The sequence below is a fragment of the Hyperolius riggenbachi genome, chromosome 3 (assembly GCF_040937935.1).
Source record: "Hyperolius riggenbachi isolate aHypRig1 chromosome 3, aHypRig1.pri, whole genome shotgun sequence".
NCBI classification, from domain to species: Eukaryota; Metazoa; Chordata; class Amphibia; order Anura; family Hyperoliidae; genus Hyperolius; species Hyperolius riggenbachi.
Window position 1 is genome coordinate 241,240,957 of NC_090648.1, and position 17,651 is coordinate 241,258,607.

Below are 17,651 nucleotides of genomic sequence, written 5' to 3' on the forward strand. Positions count from 1 at the left end.
GGCAGGAAAATTGGAATTTTGCCTGACTTCCAGCATACAGAAGACAGTAGAAATATTACACCATGGAAGCAAGACCTGAGTCGAGATGGTGGCACCATCTCAGTTCAGCCCACTAGCAACAGTCTCTACCAGCAAAACAGCAGGACACCGCATTGCTAGCTGCCATCATGAACTGCATGACATCTGGAATAAATGCCACCCATAAAGGTGTCTGGAAGTAGTAGAACATAGTAGCTGATCTACTATGTAGGGAACATTTAGGGGTGCTGATCACATAATTTTATAGATGATCAGCTAGAAATAGCGCCAGAACTAGCATCAGAAATAGCATCAGAAACCCTGTTTGTGAACTATCTCCCAACTAATTATAGCACCTGTATCACTAACTCATCATAAAGTATCCCCATCTGAGCAGTCCTCCACACTCCATAATGTTAGAGTCCACAATCTAATCAACTTCATTCATTCCAAAAATGTAGAAAATTTCAACAAAATTCAATAAACAGGGTTTTTTTTGGGGGGGGGGGGGGGGGGTTTGCATATGTTTGCAGGCTTGGTGAAATTCATATTTGCCAGTGACTGGATAAGAAATTGTACATAGATGGATTTGACTTGAGGAAGCTTTGAACAATTTTTAGGCAATGACACTAGTCAGTTTCAGTTTTGAATTGCCCTTCATCAGGCCTTTGCAAACAAAGTCTCCTCAATGACAAAACAGAAGTTCTGCTACAAAAGAGGCATCCATGCCAACCAGATAAGGCCTTGCATCAATCCACAGGCAAAGAAAAGGTCAGCCCTTGCAGCTACTGGGGAGTGCAACCACTGTGCATTCTCCAGTAGCTGCATAGGCTGACATTTTCTTTTTTTCTGTTGAATTTGAAACTGTGGACTACAACACACAGTAGTGGTTTCATAAATAACTTATCATTCTAAAAATCCAGAAAGTGTTACAGGTGGAAAGCCATTATGAAGGCAATGCGTGCATTGCTATTATAATGCACATGATGCTAATTGCAAGATGTGCTATGTGCACAAATTATGCTATGTCAGTTACGTGGCTACTGGTAAAATTGGCATGTGCTCTAGTTGCGCTGTAATTTTACTGGCTTTTGCAGAATACAGCCCAATATTCGACAGGTGTATTTTTTGTGATCCATGTATATTGGTATCAGCTCACAGGCAGAGTTGCAGAGTGGCAAATCTTAGTCTGTGGCAGAATCCAATACATTAACTACACGCATTGCTTAGGACGTGATCTGTGGCTTGTGTTATTGGATAAGAAGACATCAGACAAATCCATGTTTGTCACAGTTTGACACATAATGTATATCTGCCAGGGCAAAGCACACGCAATATGACAGCACACAGAGAACTGTAACAAAGAAAAATGACAAACTGCACCAAAACCCCATACAGAAAATGCTTGGACAAAAATTGTAAAGGATAAGGTATGTCTTAAATGGAAAATGTTAACAAAAATCATATCTTCCGGCTCCTTTTACATGTTTATTGATAGACCGTTCAGCTTTTATTAACCTTGAATACAGTTATCAGTTCACTTGGACTGATAAAAGATGTAGTGATAATAATCATGCAGTGAGTGGGCACAGCAGTCTCCAGCAATAGTAAAGTGGTTTACAGTCTTGTCTTGCAGCATGACACTTCCAGGTTCAAATCGCATGCCAGGAAACAATTTATTGGGCCATTGAAAGTGCACCAAACATCACAAATGCCTGCATTTCAACTGTGACTTTTGCCTTTGGCAGTGGGTACAAGGCCTTAAAGTGAACCTGACTTCACCTGTAAATTCAGGGGTGCAAATCAAAACATTTGGGCCCCCTTAAAAGTGTAGATGCTCCCTCCCCCCATGCCTCCATACACCTCTCATTAAAGGGAACCTTAACTGAGAGGGATATGGATGTTTCCATTTAAACAATACCGGTTGCTTGTCAGTCCAGCTGATCTCTTTGGTTGCAGTAGTGATTGAATCACACACCTGAAACAAGTATGCAGCTAATCCAGTCTGACTTTAGTCAGAGCTCCTGATTTGCATGCTTGTTGAGGGGCTGTGGCTGAAAGTATTAACCACTTCAGTGCTCTGGTGCTCAGGGGGTAAAACAGCTCAGTGGTGAAGTGACTTCACCACTGAGCTGTTTTACCCCCTGAGCACCAGAGCAATTTTCACCTTTCAGCGCTCCTTCCATTAATTCGTCTATAACTTTATTGTTACTTATCGCAATGAAATGAACTATATCTTGTTTTTTCCGCCACCAATTAGGATTTCTTTAGGTGAGACATTATGCCAAAAATTATTTTATTCTAAATGTGTTTTAATGGGAAAATAGGAAAAATGTGGGAAAAAAATTAATTATATTTCAGTTTTCGGCCATTATAGTTTTTAAATAATGCATGCTACTGTAATTAAAACCCATGAAATTTATTTGCCCTTTTGTCCCGGTTATAAAACCATTTAAATTATGTCCCTATCACAATGTTTTGCGCCAATATTTTATTTGGAAATAAAGGTGCATTTTTTTCAGTTTTGCGTCCATCCCTAATTACAAGCCCATAGTTTATAAAGTAACAGTGTTATACCCTCTTGACATAAATATTTAAAAAGTTCAGTCCCTGAGGTAACTATGTATTTTTTTAATTGTACATTTTTTAAAAAAATTTTAATTACAAAAAAAAAATAAAAATTGGGGAGTGTGGGAGGTAATGAGTTAATTTTTTGTGTAAGGCTAGGTCCACACTAGACCTGGTTGCAGGACGGACACTGCAGTCCGGATCAGGGGAAGTACCCACCGTACTGCAAACTGATGAAAGTGCATCAGTTTTGCATCAGTTTCCGTTCAGGTTTTTCCCTGACAGAAAATGTCTCCATCATTAGGAAGGAGTGGGAGGATTTTTTTGGGCCAATCATAAAGCTCAGGCTATCCGTTTTAACATCCGTTTTTTGCCTGTGGAGCTGGAGATGCGTTTTTTCATTACTTTCACTACCCCTGCGTGTATCCATGGTCCTGATCCGTTGCGTGAAAATGCAGCAGATCCGGACCTTCCGTTCAGGTTTTGAAAACGGATCCCCGCAAACGCAGACGGATCCGTTTTTTACTTGGGTGAGGCTGGCTGCTATTTTCAACATTAGTATCCGGGACTCCGTATTTCATCAGGTTTGAAAAACGCAGCCACGGATACGTTTCCGGACCTAGTGTGGACTGGCTCTAACACTAATTTATTCCTATGTAAAAAATGCTTAGGGTGTAGTTTTACTATTTGGCCACAAGATGGCAACAGTAACTTTTTGTTTATTGCGACCTGCGAGCGTCCTTCCGGACGCTTGCAGGAAGTAGTAGGAGGCTGTGAGTGTTTGTTTTTTTTCACAATGATCGCGCTGCCCATCGGAGAGCAGCGGATCATTGCGGGGCTTAGATCAACGAACGGGAATGGATTTTCCTGTTCATTGGTCTCCGGGCGAGCGGGCGGTGACGTGTTTACTAGCGGTGGGCGGCGTGTTTATGAGCGGGAGCGCGGGCGGGAGCACGGAAAGTACGGATTTCTCCGTCCCTGGGGGTTAAAATATGGAAAAAGGGACGGATAAATTTGTACGAGCGGGGGTAAAGTGGTTACAGACACAGGATCAGCAGGAGAGTCATTCAACTGGTATTATTTTAAAAGGAAAAATCCATATCCTTCTCAGTTTACGTTCCCTTTAAGTCCTCTCCTTACCCCTATACTTTGTACATTGCCCCTTTTCTGTTCCCATTCTCTCCATTAACAGATGTCCATACAGGAGGTGGCCTGACGATACTTGCTGTTCAACAAGAACTGTCCATTGCTTGCAGCTGAACAACTGAGTCCTACTCCTCCCCTATATTTTACAGCGCAATAAAATAAAATAAATGAATGGACAAGTTCGGTCACAACAGCCTTGTTCTGGCGAGGCGGGGGGGGGGGGGGGGTGGAAAGAAGGTAAAGGGTCCCCACAGCCTTGGACTACTCCCCTTCTTGCTACACCTCTTGTTCCTATGTGCTGCCAGTTATAGAAAGATTCCTCACCAATGGCATCTGTCTGCAGCCGCACAAACAAGTCTTTACATGACTTCTGTGATAATAAATCACTTTTAGGCAATTCACTGGCAGGGTCTAGTAATCTAGTTTTTATAATTACTATTTACGAACAGTGCTAAATGCAAAGGTTCAGATAATGTTATCTATTCTGCAAAATAATGTATTTATTTAGAAAGTGTAATTATTTTTAGAGGCCAATTAGACAAGTTGTCCTTGCGCATTTATTTTTTATCACTGTGAAAATACATTGTAGCAAAGCAAATGCATACGGAGTCTCAGCAGGAGACAAAATGTTATTTACAAACATTCTACATCAGCCTGCACTGTGTACTGTAGGGAATTATGAACATCTCAGTAAGTTTTCATTAGACATAATGTAACAGTTATGGTTATCTTCTGTCTGTGGCTGATTACACAGAGAATTAATTATAGAGCGTAAGTGCTGTGTAGGAAGACAAACGGGCATTGCTTGATAATATACCGGTTCACCTACAAGATGGCTTCTGACCATTTTCATAAGAGGGATTACACTTTTTAGATCTCTCTTCTTTATTGATACCTTGCTCAGCGAATCCAAAACTGACCTTAGATTGTGTAGGGACATGAGAGCTTAGCCCCTTTGAAGAACGCCATTGGCCAAATTGCACCAGTGTTTACTGCGCTCGTTTTGACAAACTAGTTGGAGCACATGCCCAAATCAAGAATTCTCGTTGGTTGCTCGGAGCAACTATACATTTTGCACCTGTTTTGTGGTCTTGTTAATCTGTTTGAGCAAACTCTGCAATATGATGTGTAGGTCATTAGCAGCATTACATTAGGACACATTGGCTAGATCTCAGTGGTTTTACTCCACTGAGTACCCCAAAACAAAGCTCCCCAACTACTCCATCCCTAGTGCCTCTGGTTTGCTATACTGGGCACATCTTAATCCCACTAGATCTCCTCATCCCTCTTAAGGTGCCCATAAATGGTACAATCTACTGAAAGATTGACCAAAATGATCAATCGGATTGGGTAGCATTATTGGTGACAATCTGTGATGAATGAACCTTCTCTCAATTGCTCCGCTGATCTGAATTTCAAGTTGATTTTAGTCTGATTAGATTGCTAATCATTTTCCCCACCAATGGTGGGCCCAACTGATAAATTTCAATTGGTGGCAATGATTAGATGGTCAATGATTTGGGAAATTGGATCATTATTGGGCGCCTTAGACAGTGGTTAGTAATGTGAATTTGAGCAGGAGGTGCATACATTTTTTTTAATTTACTTTCTATACTTTATAATTGGCAATCTTAGCAAAAGAAGAAATGTTTTTCAGCCTAGGAATTGGGCAAGCACAAAGTGTAAAGGCACACACATAGACACAGATTTGATACTGCAGTGTTCCAATGGTGTACAGATGCATAACTAAGCAATAGCCCAGTGATGGGATCTGTCTCTGTGAAGGAGGGAGACACGATTGTTAGTCACACGACAGGCACAAGAGCTTTTGCAGAAAGGACAAGGAGAGAAACAATGGACTTGGCTGCTGATTGCCACATAAAGATCCAGCATGTTATATCATTAGTTGACCTTGAGCGACATCTAAACACATGCTTCATTCTCAGCCAAGACTGCCACGACCAGCTGTCTTGGCCAAGAACAGTCTAGTATATGTACCAATGTTTTAGACACATGGCACGTGGCTGTAAGATTGGGGGAGAGGGTATTACAGTTTACTTTGCCTGTGGCACCAAATAGGTCAGAAACGGCCATGGCTAGAATTGTGTGGGCAGGCTGGGATTAGCATTCCACAGAGTTGCACCCCATACATTATACATACATTATGCAGGTTAGGCATATGCTGTTTTTAATTTAGAGGTAGGGCCCCTACCACTGAGGATAACCTCATCATGGTGGGAGGGTCAAGCAATTGGTAATTTGCATGCAAACTATTATGGTGCCCATACATGGTACAGTTTTTTTTAAATCCAATCTTACCATTTCTATGTAGTATAAGGGTAAATACAGTGAATATACTGAAAGGATAATTTAGGCAGTTCCCTTATATTACATAGAAATGGTAAGATTGGATGAAAATAATTGTACCATGTATGGGCACCATAATAGATTGCATGCAAATTACCAATTACTTGACCCTCCCACCATGATGAGGTCCTCCTCTGTGGGAGGGGCCCTACCTCTAAATTAAAAATGGCATATGCCTAATGTAATGAATAGCGGAGATGCCGCCGCATGGGAGAGCGGCATGGCGGCTATCTCTGCGTCCCAGCCGGCGACTGCTGTTGCGCAGCATCGTGATGCTGCCTTGCCTGGTCCTTCTAGTGCACACAGATGGAGAACTACACCAGGCGACAGGACCTTTATGCTGATAGAAGAGGAGTCAGCTGATCATGCCGATCAGCTGATTCCAGCTATGCTCCGGATTGGCTGAGTGACAGGGTGGCGCTGTGGAGCGCTTTTAGTATATATAGGACTCGCTTGTCACTTGCAAGTTGTCTGCTGTTGCGAACATATACGTGTGAGCGCTCAGACCTGAGTCAGATCCCACAGTGTGTTAGTGTTATGGTGTGGTGTTTTGGTGTACACACTCAGAGTTTTCTGATTATTGGTGATCCGCAGTATCACCAGTAATACAGATATATTTGATTATATGGTGATCTGCGGAATCACCAATAATACAAATATTCATACGTACTCTGGAAAACACAAGGTACAGATGATAAAACTTGTGGAAAATACACCACACTGACGTTAACTCAGAGGGATGGTGACCTCTGGAAGGAAGGGCAGTGTGTGCGATTCTGCGACTAGGATAAGAACGCAGAATCTCGTTCCTCAACAGCAATGATATGCTGAGGAGTTACTGAGTTCCCCACAAGTAGAACTCAGCAAAGTTAACCCTTTAGTGGACGAACCACTAAAGGGGGCGAAGTCAAACGGAAAATGGTTCAGTATCAGAACTGGCAAGGAAGTACCGAATCGACAGACAGAAATCAAGATCAGAGGTCAAGCCAAGGTCAGTAAAGGAAAATCAGATGGGCAGAGGTACAGAATCGAGAAACACAAGAGTAGTCAGAAGCCAAGCCAATAGTCGGTAACGGTACGGGCTGGCGAAGTACAAAATCAGGAGACAAGAGAATAAACAGGTAACAGGTAAAAGGTCATACACAATATACAATGCAATTGTACTTTAGCCTATCAACAGAATCTGGCGATGGCCTGGTGCAAACCAGAGGAGTTTTTCTGAGCGTTTTGAGTTTTTAAATCTTCTGCTAATGTTATCCTATGTGTCTGTGCACACTGGAGCAATGAGGTTTTGTAAAAAAACCCATAGAATTACATTGGGAAGCGCTTTTGAAACCTCTAAAAGCTCTTCCCAATGTAATGCTATGGGGTTTTTTACAAAACCTCATTGCTCCAGTGTGCACAGACACATAGGATAACATTAGCAGCAGATTTAAAAACTCAAAACACTCAGAAAAACTCCTCTGGTGTGCCCCAGGCCTAAGTGTGGATCCCCAGCTCCAGCTGGTTCTAGCACACTTTGGGATCTAACTAGGGTCTGAGTGCTAACACACAAGTATTCGCTGACTGCAGACAACTTGCAACTGACAGAATGCCTGCTTTTATTCTGTGCTGGACTCAAACAGCCCATCCAGCCATTCAACCAATCGCAACATGGCTCAAGGACCTTGCAGCACAGCTCAAGGACCTTGCTGAGGTCAGCTGACCAGCTGGTCAACTGACTCTCCTTCTAAGAGTATAAAAGGCTCTACTGCACACGCGCGCGGCCCCTACGGGGTCCAGACTGTCATGAGAGGTGCCTCGGCGAGCAGCATGCCATGAGGCCTGTGAAGGTGTTCCAGGGAGTACATTTGAAATCGGCACCGGTAGACTTGGGCGCAGGATACAGCAGTATATGGCTGATCCTGCTTCTGCACAAGTCCGGGCCAATTTAATTACTATTTCCCCTCCAGGCCGCCATGGATAGTGGGGGAATGAAATAATTCGGCTTCCAGCGATTGCTGGAGGCCGAATTATTATGTTTTTAAGCAACCTCGGCTCCGTCTTCTGACAGAGCCGACGTTACTCACTGAGCGCTGCAATAGGAGTGATTCCTGAAAAGCACTGCTCCGGTTCCAGGAGTGCAGCCTCGGCATGGAGTACGCCAAGAGGTCTGCGACTGAGCGGTGGATCGTGCTGCCGCTGCGGACATGGACGTTTCTCCGCGTTCCGCATGCGACCATGCAGGCGGTCACGTTGCTGATGCGGACGCGGACAATCCTCCGCGTTCAGCCTGCTGTTGCCTCATTACAGTTAGAACCAGCCGGAGCTGGGAATTCACACTGAGACTAAGAGATTGCTATATTGTTACTATCATCTGTTAGACTAGTTCCCAGGTGTTGAGACCAAGGACCTCACACCTAAGACTAGGATTGAGGGCCCATTTCCACTATCGCGAATTCGCATGCGTTTTTCGCATGCAAATTCGCATAGCAATACAAGTAAATGGGACTGTTTCCACTTGTTAGGATTCCTGTGCGTTTTTCTGTGGAGAAAAAATTCGGATGGCAGAGCCATCAGATTTCGCATACCGCATACCGCTATGCGAATCGCATACAATGCATTTAATAGGAAATTTGCATGTGGTTTGGGTATGCGAATTTTCATGTGAATTTTCATGTGAATTCGCATAGAAACGCATGAAAATTCGCATACACCCGCATGCGAAATTCGCATCCGCATGCGAATTTTTACCGCGGCGATTCGCACCGCACAAGTGGAAATGCAGCCTGATATATATATATATATACTGTTACCTGTTATGACCTCTGGCTTTCCTGACTACTCTCCTGTTCTCTGATTCGGTACTTCCATCCATCTGATTACCTGTTGCCAACATTGCCTGTACCTGGATACCGAATCAGTCTTCCGCTTCTGTACTTTGTCTGTCCGTGTGTTGCCGACCTGGCTTGTCTGACCTTTCTGGCTGTCACCTAGCCCCTGGGTGGTCAGCCTTACTGTATACCTGTGACGCCTGCTCTTCAGGTGGTTATTAGCTGCCATATCAGGCCTATGGTCGCCAGCTCCACTGGAGACCATCGTGCAGCACAGTCAGTGGGTCTCTACCTATCCAAGGTCCACTGGCTGCAGTACAGTGTGATTACCTGCCTCTCAGGGAATCCTTGGCTGCAGTACAGTCTGATTCCCTGCTCTTCAGAGAATCCCTAGCTGCAGACCAATCATCATCAATATTACTTTAGACAGTGATTCCTGCTCCTCAGGTATCCACTGGCTGCAGTACAGCCTGGTTCCCTGACCCTCAGGGAATCCTAGGCTGCAGAAGTGTTTGTATCTCCCGCTTCTCGGGAGACACTCTCTCCCGCTTCTCGGGAGATACACTCCAATTACTGTTGCACAAAACACTATATCACATTGGGTGTCCTGTGTCTAGCTATACTAGTATTATTGGTGATTCTGCAGATCACCACATAATCAGGTATAGCATCTGTATTATTGGTTATACTGCAGATCACCAATAATCAGAAAAATCTGTGTTGCTGACACCAATCGTTACACCTAACCTGCATAATGCATCTCAGCACATTTTTTGAAATGCATGATTTGGCTATGTTTTTTGTAAAATGCTATTATTTTTCTTGCAGAACATGTGGATGAAACTTTTAAGAGGAAAATGCACAAAGTAAAGTTACATAAAGCTAGTGAGTATTAACACATGTTTAATATATAGTGTGGGAATTAGGGTACAATGTGAGAGGGTTCACAATGCATCCTACCACCTAAGCTCTCCCTACCTCACACTAGCAATATTAGTCTTGTGAATTGCATTTTTGAGCCTTATGACTGAGACATTGTATTTGAAAATTAAACACCCTTTCACATAGCCAGACTCCTGCTCTCTGTTTCTATCAGAACTATCTGTTTATGAATGTGTCCTTTATAGCTTATGAGTCTGGATCCATACACTGCTGTGGTGTGATATGCGAGGTATGACAATGTTATAACATAATGACCACCTGTAAGCCATCTTGACACACCTAAACGGCGTTGGCCATAGGCCATAATGTGAATTACGCCTATAATGGCGCTCAGACACTATTTTGGGTGACTGAGCCAAAATTACTTTTAAAACCGTGTAATTCGCATGCCAGAAATAGCTGGCAGCCAAATTACGTCTTTCCCTCAGTCCATGGCGACCAGGAGGGGGAATAGTAATTAACGCCACCGGGACTTGCAGGAGCAGGGTGAACCATTTTTCGGTTTCAGCCTGCGCCCAAATTTCACGGCACTGTTTTTGCATCTATGCTGTCACACTTCCTTTACATCATAATTTTAGTCACAGTAATAACAGGTTCTCTTTCTCACAATTCCTTGCAGTCTTCATAGGAATGGAATGTGTAGCTGGAGATTGTTCTTGCTGTCTTGTAGGTAAGATTACACAGTGTATTTTATGAGAGTAACTAACCTTGAGTTGAGTTGAGCGTTGAGTACAACGCTATTAAGCTTACCTACTTAAATATGTATAGATATTAATTTATTCCGTTTTGTATTATCCATTAATTTGCTTGTGTGACAGGACCCAATAGGTGGTGAAGGAATAATTATAATCTGTAATTCATTCCAAAGTGTATATCCGACTGGTCCAAGCCTTCTTTGGGCAGACAATGCTATACTTCAGTGAATGTCTCCTGTACAGTTAATAAACCTATGTTATGCTTCCAAGAGACTGACTGGTGATATTTTATAATAGTGACTTTGTTGTTTATCCAAGCTGCAAGTTTTAAATTTGTATTATACAGAGTATTGAGTTTCCTCTACTTTTTGATTACTAATCATATATGATACCACAATCCTTATAATATAAGTCCTAACAGTACAGTGGCCAGTCAAACTAAGATCCATAATGTGTATATACTGTATATATATAAATCATAAAAACCAAATTTTCTGGATAAATATGTAAAATTTTAATATATATTTTTTAATTTGTTACTATTTTTTGTTATACAAACTTAAGCAGGTATGTTTTATCATATATAATTGTCAATGTATTGTAATGAAGTAAAATAAATCAAAATGATCACAGGTCATAATACATTTTTTCCCCACCGTAACTTATAGCAGTATAATTGTTTCTGTATGTTTAATGTTTTTCAGTGTCTTAAACCGTGAACAAAAAGATTGTAAAGTAAAAAAAAAAATCTGTGTTGTGCGCTCAGTGGTGGTGCAAAGCTATCCAACCTGTGAGTTTCTTTATCAATGAAATAAACATACAACTTTTTGGCTACATCTGTCTGGTGTGATCACTGCTAGTGCAACCACTCTTGGCTTTTCAGAGTCAAAACCGCAAAAAAAATAAAAATTGAGAAGTGGTGATGAAATCTGCCTTCCTGCCTTCTCATATTTGTCACTACTATATAAATAGAAAAAAAAAAGCTTGAGTAAAGTTAAAAACTGTGATAAAAAGGGAGACATGTTCTTCACTGTCTTACTAACAGCCACTGTAATGTTTACTTACAGTATTTGTTACAGATCAATACATTCTATAATATCTCTGTCTTATACTTCGTTATTTTTGTTTATTTTTGGATTTACATTCCTTTGTAGCTTTATGACGTTAGACTATTTTCTAATCCAAACATGGTATATGATTAAAAAGAAAAGAAAAAACAAGTAGATTTGCTATTGTTAGTGTTAAATGTTCATGTCTTTGATTCCCACAGACAGCAAGGTGCATCTGTCAGGCTTTGCCTCAGAATATGCAGCAAATACCAAGAGTGGAAAAATACAGCTTTTACAGCACAATAGTCACACCATGCCCATGTTTGTATCTATCTGGAGATTAAACTCTCTAACTTTGCTTCATGCTGTTCGGGACGCTCAGTACGGGAGACATCCAAAAACACATTTTTCACAAACGTAATTGTGGCTTTGCTTTGTCCTTTGTGACTAAGAACAGCCCTGCCTTTCCCTATCTCTTTTACTTTCAAACAACTGGAGACAATGTAATATACATTTAAATTGCTTTTGTGTCGCACCAACTAATTTGGCTACTATAAGAACACAAGAGAGGAACTGTGCTCCTCCAAAATGTCTTTTGGATAAATGAATTGGATGCTGTATACCAACTGGAGATAATAAATAAAGGAACAAATGGAAGTACTGCTCACTCTGACAATGCTCTTTTTTTCTTTAGCAGACTTGTGGTAAAGGAAAGAATTGTGTTCTACTCTTACATTTACAGTAGTCCAAAAGAAGAAATGATGATCTAGAAATCCTGAATGCGGAACTGAGAGAGACTGATATCTTGAAAAACGAATACACAAGTCCTTTGTCAGGACCAAAGGCATAGCAAAAGCCACAGCAGCTGCTATTTGACCAAGGAGCAGGGGGGCATGTAAAATGTCTGTTCAGATGCTTGCTCTTCCCACAACATGTATCGCCAGTACTTCCTACCTCCGTCAAGTGGTGTGAGTTAACTGACTTAAGGGGCCCATACACTGGCTGATTTCGATCGATTTCAATGGATTTGATCTGTCTGACAGGATGGAAGATCTAGGTTGATCTGCTGCTGGCAGCAGATCATTGCCCAAAGAGTTGCATTGGATCTAATGGTCCAATAATGCATTTAGATAGATTTCCAATAGATTTCATTCTGAAATCTTTTGGAAATCTGTTTGTAGTGTGGCACACATCAGATTCCTGTCAGATTTGACTTGACAGGCATCTGACAGAAATCTATCTGATGGTCGAATCTGCTGAAAATCTATAAAGCTGGCCATACACTGGCCCAATTTGCTGCCGTTCGACAGCAGATTCGATCACTGGGATCGAATCTGCTGCCAAAACGCACCAGCCGATCCAATTTCCTCCAGAAATCGGATCGGTCCGTCGATTGCGCCATGAGGGAAATTACTGTCTATCGCCTGTGGGTAGGGAGCGCGTCGCTAATGGCGGCCGATCCGATACAGGTATACATTACCTGACGCCGGCTCCCGGGCATCTTCTCCGCGCTGCACCGCTCTGTTCCTGCTCCATCCCAGCGTACATTAACTTCCTGTGTCACTCCAGGGACCAGGAAGTTCAAATAGAAGGCGCTCTATTTGAACTTCCTGGTCACGGAGTGACACCGTGTACGCTGGGATGCGGTGCGGGATGCTGGGATGCGGTGCAGCGCGGAGAAGAGGACCCGGAGCCAGCTTCAGGTACTGTATAGAGGGAGGGGGGGGGGGGGCGGAGACAGGCGGCAGGAGCAGCTCAACAGATTGTGATCGGTTTCAGGCTGAAATCGATTCACAATCTGTTTGCAGTAAAGGCAGCCATACGATCCCTCTCTGATGAGATTCGATCAGATAGGGATCTGTCAGTTGGTCGATCTAATGGCAAATCGACCAGTGTATGGCTACCTTAAGTTTATGGCCACCTTAAGAAGGGCTTTAAAGTGTACCAGATATGATCTAAAGTAAATGTTTTATACGTACCTGGGGCTTCCTCCAGCCCCATCCGCATGGATCGCTCCCACACAACAGAGAAGGCTGAGGACGGCAGCATGGGTGGGAGCAATCCGTGCGCATGGGGCTGGAGAAAGCACCAGGTATGTATAAAACTTTTACTTTATATCATCTCTAGTTTCCTTAAAGACAACTGAAGTGAGAAGAACATGGAGGCTGCCATGTTTATTACAATACCAGTGGGCTTGTCAGCCCTGCTGATCAATTTGGCAGCAGTAGTGTCTGAATTATACCAGAATCAAGCATGCAGCTAATCTTGTCAGATCTGACAATAATGTCAGAAACACCCGATCTGCTGCATGCTTGTTCAGGGTCTATGGCTGAATGTATTAAAAGCAGAGGCTCAGCAGGGCTGCCAGGCAACTGGTATTGCTTAAAAGGAAATAAATATGGCAGCCTCCATTTCCCTTTTGCTTCAGTTGTCCTTTATGTAGTGCTTGCCCACTGTTCAGCTCTTAATGAAGCATTTGTTTACAGCTGGCTGAGGGGTTTTACCCCTTGAGCACCCGAGCAATTTTCACCTTTCAGCGCTCCTTCCATTCATTCCTCTATAACTTTATCATTACTTATCACAATTAAATGAACTATAGCTTGTTCTTTTGGCCACCAATTAGGCTTTCTTTAGGTGGGACATTATGCCAAGAATTATTTTATTCTAAATGTGTTTTAATGGGAAAATTGAAAAATAATAAATGGTTTCCCACATTTTTTCCTGTTTTCGGCCTTTATAGTTTTTAAATAATGCATAAATAATGCATGCTACTGTAATTAAAACCCATGAAATTTATTTGCCCTTTTTTGTCCCGGTTATAAAACCGTTTAAATGATGTCCCTATCACAATGTTTGGCGCCAATATTTTATTTGGAAATAAAGGTGCATTTTTTTCAGTTTTGCGTCCATCCCTAATTACAAGCCCATAGTTTATAAAGTAACAGTGTTATACCCTCTTGACATAAATATTTAAAAAGTTCAGTCCCTAAGGTAACTATTTATGTATTTTTTTTTTAATTGTAATTTTTTTTTTAATTACAATTAAAAAAAAAATGGAGTGTGGGAGGTAATGAGTTAATTTTTAGTGTATAACTAATATATTTGTATATGAAAAATGCTTTAGGGTGTAGTTTTACTATTTGGCCACAAAATGGCCACAGTAAGCTTTTGTTTATGCGACCTGCAAGCGTACAGGAAGTATGCTTGCAGGAAGTTCAGGGAGGCTGGGAAACGTTTTTCTTCACAATGATGCGCTGCTTCTCGTAGAAGCAGCTGATCATTGCAGGGGGCTTAGATCAATGTACGGGAAAGGTTTTTCCCAAATATTGATCTCTGGGCGAGTGGGCGGCAGCGTGCACAAGCGCAGGGGCTGTGCGGACAAGCGAGCAGGAGCGCGAACAGCGCCGGAAGTGGCGAGAGGTGCGGATTTCTCCATCCCTGGGGGTGAAAGGATGGAAAAAGGGACAGAGAAATCCGCACCGCTGGGGGTAAAGTGGTTAAAGGCTCCATACAGAGTGAGCCCATTAAAGCTTTATAGGACATTTGCACTCAGTTCAAAGTGCACTGACTGGCTGTGGATGACTCATTCTAGATGCAAATAGGATGGGGCAATTTATATCAAATATTCACATACTGTATAATGGCCATACTGAAAAGTGCAGTTTTCATTATGGCCACTAGATGGAGGTATACGTGAATCGTGTATTACTGAACATTGGGACACAGTGAAATGAAACAAAATGCTGTAAATATTTGCAGCTGGTTGATGATTGAGAAGCTATGAGTGGACAAGGTTATTTTGATTACAATTGCCCCAGTAATACACAATTCACGTACACCTCCATCTAGTGGCCATAATGAAAACTGCAATTTTTAGTGAATTTGATATCAATTTCCCCATCCCATTTACATCCAGGATGAGTCATCCACAGTCAGGATATTTGCATACAGCTCAAAGTGCACTATCAAGCTCTAATGGGCTAATTCTGTATGGATCCTTTAAATATTACAAATGACTAGTCCTCTCCTCCTTCTCATGGGGGATTTTTTTTTTTTCTAAATGACGGACTAGTCTAAAACCGCTCAGATCTGTAAGGGGTTTACTGCCTATTGTAAACATTGGGGGGAAAAAATAATTTAGAGTGCATTTTACTCTGCAACATATACATCTTATATGTATGTATGTTACATTTTACAATTTTCTGCAATAGTGGGCCCAGTTAGCCTTTCTATACTGGTTCTATACTATGGGCTTGATTCACAAAAGAGTGCTAACTGATCGCACGGCCGTTTTCACGCACATTTTTGCATTTTGCACGCAACGATAATGGTTTACTCGCAAATGCGAATTTCTGTGCGAAACCGATATTGTTTGTGTGTGAACATTTGTGTTTTTGAGCGCAAAACCATTATCATTGCGCGCAAAAATTCACAATCGCGTGAAACGCAAAAATTGCCACGAAAACGGTCATGCTAACAGTTAGCATTGTTTTGTGAATCAAGCCCTATGTGTTTACTCAATGGGTGCTCGGCCTTCTCAGTGTGCACATTTTTGCACTCTTCGGTATGCTTGACCACTTAGAACAAGTAGCATAAAGTTGTTGTTCTTTTTTACTAACATGTTGGATCCTTAGAACATACAAATGTCTTTCTTATAAACCTAGATGGCTGTTTTCAACAAACATTAAAATTCCCCCAACAGTTTACACTTGATAAAACCATTTCAGACACTGCACATCAATAGTTCTCTTTCATCAGCACTGTTTAGCGAGTTATTTACCAATGGAGATATCTCACTGACACAGCACATTTGATCACACATTATTTCTGGTTCTGTTCATTCATTATTGGTATTGAAAATGTGTCACTTGTAGCATGAAAGAGAAAAAAAACACATTTCTGGTAGGGTTATCAAAACAAATTACCTCATGTAAGGTAACTTACCTCATGAGGTAATGACATTTATCAATTCTGGTGGGTTTTAGTCACGAATTACCTCATGCGGTAAATTATGAGGTAATTTGTGCAGTAATTTACCTCAAATCAGAATTCTCATAAAGAAAAGGCATGTTGGCACAAAATTTACCGTTTAGTTTAAGAACTGTCTGTACCTGGTCTTATCCTAATTTCTGTAAGAAGTCATAGATGAAAATGAGAGAGCGAGGGCCTGAGGTTAGAGTGAGTGTTAGGGATGATCAATGAGATGCAAATGTTTCTGAGTTGATGCAAGTTTATGCAAATTTGTATGCACATATATGCAGCTTGAAAATGGACCAATCAGTTTAAACCCAGGTGAGTGTGGGCCTGAAATGAGTGAGAGTGCATTGAGTGAGGGCTTGAGGTTAGAGTGGCGGTGTTCAGAGTAATGGCCTGAGGTTACAGTGAGTGTGCGGAGAGTGTGGACCTGCAATGAGAGTGAGTGTTGAGAGTGAGGGGCTAAGGTTAGAGTGAGTTGTCCCAGTATTGGTTAACCAGCTATAGGTGCCACAGTAGAGGTAGGCCTGCTATATGTGCCACAGTAGAGGTAGGTCTCCTATAGGTGCCACAGTAGAGGTAGGCCTCCTATAGGTGCCACAGTAGAGGTAGGCCTCCTATAGGTGCCACAGTAGAGGTAGGCCTCCTATAGGTGCCACAGTAGAGGTAGGCCTCCTATAGGTGCCACAGTAAAGGTAGGCCTCCTATAGGTGCCACAGTAGAGGTAGGCCCTCCTATAGGTGCCACAGTAGAGGTAGGCCCTCCTATAGGTGCCACAGTAGAGGTAGGCCCTCCAATAGGTGCCACAGTAGAGGTAGGCCCTCCTATAGGTGCCACAGTAGAGGTAGGCCCTCCTTTAGGTGCCACAGTAGAGGTAGGCCCTCCAATAGGTGCCACAGTAGAGGTAGGCCTCTCCTATAGGTGCCACAGTAGAGGTAGGCCTTCTATAGGTGCCACAGTAGAGGTAGGCCTCCTATAGGTGCCACAGTAGAGGTAGGTCTGCTATACGTGCCATAGTACAGATAGGTATAGGGTTAACAAGTGCCCCTATAATAGGTGAATTTTTTTTAAACCCCGTC

General features: G+C 42.2%; 1 long non-coding RNA gene across 3 annotated transcripts; it reads left to right on the forward strand.

The window, feature by feature from the left end:
• Positions 1-1,119: 1,119 nt before the first annotated feature.
• LOC137563510 (uncharacterized) lies at positions 1,120-12,491 on the forward strand. 3 transcript variants are annotated; one of them, XR_011030368.1, is made up of 4 exons: positions 1,120-1,448; positions 9,741-9,797; positions 10,474-10,524; positions 12,293-12,491. It is a non-coding gene; the product is annotated as an uncharacterized lncRNA (long non-coding RNA). The 3 variants fall into 3 exon arrangements; XR_011030367.1 differs by lacking the exon at positions 12,293-12,491 and adding an exon at positions 11,820-12,237; XR_011030369.1 differs by lacking the exon at positions 12,293-12,491 and adding an exon at positions 11,254-11,340.
• Positions 12,492-17,651: the final 5,160 nt, after the last annotated feature.